The 3,625-nt window shown below is 45.1% G+C and overlaps 1 protein-coding gene across 1 annotated transcript in view; it reads left to right on the forward strand.

Moving 5' to 3' along the window:
• Nucleotides 1-3,625, forward strand: part of LOC117953175 (ly6/PLAUR domain-containing protein 1-like) — a 21,509-nt gene that overhangs the window by 1,058 nt on the left and 16,826 nt on the right. The window lies entirely within an intron of this gene.

A 3,625-nucleotide genomic window follows, 5' to 3' on the forward strand; every position in this document is an offset into this window, starting at 1 on the left:
ATCATATTATTATTACTATGGGCCCTATATATTATCATATTATTATTACTATGGGCCCTATATATTATCATGTTATTACTACTTAGGGCACTTTATAGTATGTCATGTTGCGTTCCTTTGCTGCTGCTGCTGCAACACACCGATTTCACCATCTGGATCAATAAAGACTTCCAAAGAGTCCTAAAGAGGCTAACTGGGGCTCAGTTCTGCTCCTCTGAGCCAAATCTGTCTCATACAGTCTCATAACTCCATCTTTTTCATTTGCTTCATTTAAAGCTCATAATGTTAAAGACATTAGACCCTGAACTGCAGCACAGATTAAGTGCTTTCACCTCCAAAGTCCTCAATCACAGTTTTAGTATTGAAATCAGTTCATCACCATGCTTCAGCTCCCCCCCCACCTCCCAGACCCAGTGAATCAGATCTATTCAAGACATGACAGACTAAAGGAGACAGACAAAATTCACAAAACAATCTGACAAGAGACAAAGGGAGCACAGGTTAAATACAAGAGGTAACGAGGTAACGAGGACCAGGTGATACATCAGGTGAATCACATCAGGGCGCGGCAGGACAATCAGACAGACAGGAAGTAAAGTTAGGCAAGAATAGACAGAACAGGAAACCATACTTTCAAAATAGAACAGGAAACAGAACCTGCAGACACTTACAGGGGAACACAAGACTACCACACAAGACCAGGGAGGAGATTAAAAGGCAAACACTAGGAGACAAGACAGGACCAAAAAATCAAAGCCACCTCCCAAACCATCACACATACCATCTTATGGTTTGGAGGACTTACACCGCGGAGACACCTGTGTCTTCTTGGTCGGAGGCCTCTCTCCTAGCTCCTCTCTCCTAGCTCCTCTGTCCTAGCTCCTCTGTCCTAGCTCCTCTGTCCTAGCTCCTCTCTCCTAGCTTTCTCCTAGCTCCCCTGTCCTCAAAATATATTTTAGGAATTGTGACATTGTGACATGCTGAGATGGATTTCTGGGTCTCCGGAAGGAGAGGAGACAACAAAAAATGAGAAGAGCCCTGACTGTGACAGAGAGACAGAGTATGAGACACTTTTGTCCATGTAGTCACTCTTCCATTGTTGTGACTGTTAATGCCACTGAATATCACCCAAGCCTCCGCCCCCCCAACCGGCACCGTTAGACTCCGCCTACCAAGAGTCTGGGTCTGTCCCAGGTTTCTTCCTAAAAGGAGTTTTTCTTCTTCACTGTTGCACTAGTTGCTCGCTATTGGGTAATTACTAGAATTATTGTGTCTTTGTAAATTACAGAGTGTGGTCTAGACTTACTCTCAGTAAAGTGTCTTGATATAACTCTTGTTATGATTTGATACTATAAATAAAATTGAACTGAATTGAATCAGTCCATCTTACCTGCGTGATGTGTGTGCAAAGACCTTTCAGACAAATCATCCACGGTTTCCTGATTGGACAAAAGTTTTCTGTCAACATGTCACAGGTTCCATAGTCCTCATGTCGTAATGGCAATAAACTGCAGGACTGTAGTACTCGAGTAAGGTCTTGGACTCATGTCCGGACTCAAGACCTTTCTTCTACGGTCTCTGACTTGTCTCGTACTCGCTAGTATTTGGACTTGGACTTGTCTCAGTCTCGGTCACTGGTCTTGCCAGAAATGGCTTTGGGCTTTTGGTCTTGACCGAGTCCAGGTGTCTTTATTATGTTGATAATAATATTGGAGGGAAAGTGAAACCCAAAAGTATTGTCTTGATACTGTCGTGCATAAGACCTTTTTCCTATCCTGGACTCGGTCTTTACTCGGACTCAAACCTTTTTGGACTCGGTCTTGACTCAGACTCAAACCATTTTAGACTCGGTCTTGACTTGGACTCGAACCGCTTTGGACTCGGTCTTGACTTGGACTCGAACCGCTTTGGACTCGGTCTTGACTTGGACTCGAACCGCTTTGGACTCGGTCTTGACTTGGACTCGAACCTTTTTGGACTCTGTCTTGACTTGGACTCGAACCGCTTTGGACTCGGTCTTGACTTGGACTCGAACCTTTTTGGACTCTGTCTTGTCTTGGACTCAAACCATTTTAGACTCGGTCTTGACTCGGACTTGAACCATTTCGGTCTCGACTTGGACTTGACTAGTCTTGGTCTTGGACTGGTCTTGGACTCGATAAAGGTGGTCTTGACTACAGCCATGATAAACAGAATCATCTAGGGACCTCTTAAGAGCTACTTTTCCTAAAAAACATCACAAACCAAGACTTAAAGTAACAAGCGCCTAAGGAAACCACAGCCAGTGAAATGCCTCGTACTGTAAGTCCGAGGTACACCGGGACCTCTCAATAAGGCTGTGTGGAGCGAGGCACTTTTCCAAAACTAATAACACTGTCTTCAACCCTGGGGGGGGGGGGGGACATTTGGATACTCTTTCACAAATTCAAAAGATGGATTAGTCTGTTCAGTGCTGCACAGCGCGGAGTAATATTTCATGCAGGGCTGAAACCTTCAGGACTGTCATCCTCAGCGCTGAGCCCAGCACCGTGCAGCAGCAACCTGTTCTTCCAGACCACAAACTCATTTATACCGGGTATGCCTGTAATCACGCCTTCCGGCACACTGCTGCATTACGAGTCAGGGGGTGTCAAAACAAAGCCAGATGAGGACAAACCTATGCAGCAAAGGGGGGGCACGTTTTGCTTTGTCACTGTTAACCCTCTGAGACCTAAGGTCATTCTTACAGTTCATTGTCATCTGGTTTTATTTTCTTAAAAAGCTTGTAAAACGTCAACCCTGTTGTCTACAGTCAAGATATTAACATCATTGTTTTCTGGACAAACTGGGTTATTAGAATATTTGGGTTACAGTGAGGTCACTTAAATGTTAAAAATGGTTGTAGGACCTTAAAGACAAAGCATAAATTAAGCAAAACATGAATCTTACAGATATGTATTGATATCACACACAGAGCAGTACAACCTATGACAGTCTCCTCTCCAAAACACTTCTCACATGTCTTGGGGGAGACACTGTGAAGAAATAAACACCCCAACCTCCTCCCTACGTGGACCTGAGCGGTCTTATAAAGCAGGACTCAATGTGGCACAGACAGTAGTCAATACATTGACTACATTAGAATTACAGGGCATGACATTTTGTAGCTGCATGTTACTAACTCAACTTCTTCCCTTCCTGGAGTCTTGTGCTCTCTCGCCCTTCCCCTCTCTCCTCCTATCCCTTCCTGCAGGTGTTTCTGGCTCTGGATCTGTGGTTGGAGTCACTTGCTGCCTCCAAGTTCCTGCTCCACACCCTCTGCTGCAATTCTCCATGTCTCTGTCTGTCTGTCTGTCTGTCTGTCTTTGTCTCTCTCTGTCTCTCTCTCCCTCCCCCAACTGGTCAATGCAGATGCTCCCCGACCCTGAACCATGGTTCTGCTCCAGGTTTCTGCCTCTTAAAGGAAGTGTCTCCTTGCCTCTGTGGCCTAGTGCTTGCTCTTGGTGGGAATTGTTGGGTTTAACATCTCATCCCAGAGTCCTACTCTAGACCTGCTCTTTATGGAAACACCTGGGAGATAAATAACACCCCAGAGTCCGGTCTAGACCTGCTCTTTATGGAAAGACCTGGGAGATAAATAACATCC

Source organism: Etheostoma cragini, chromosome 11, assembly GCF_013103735.1.
Source record: "Etheostoma cragini isolate CJK2018 chromosome 11, CSU_Ecrag_1.0, whole genome shotgun sequence".
NCBI classification, from domain to species: Eukaryota; Metazoa; Chordata; class Actinopteri; order Perciformes; family Percidae; genus Etheostoma; species Etheostoma cragini.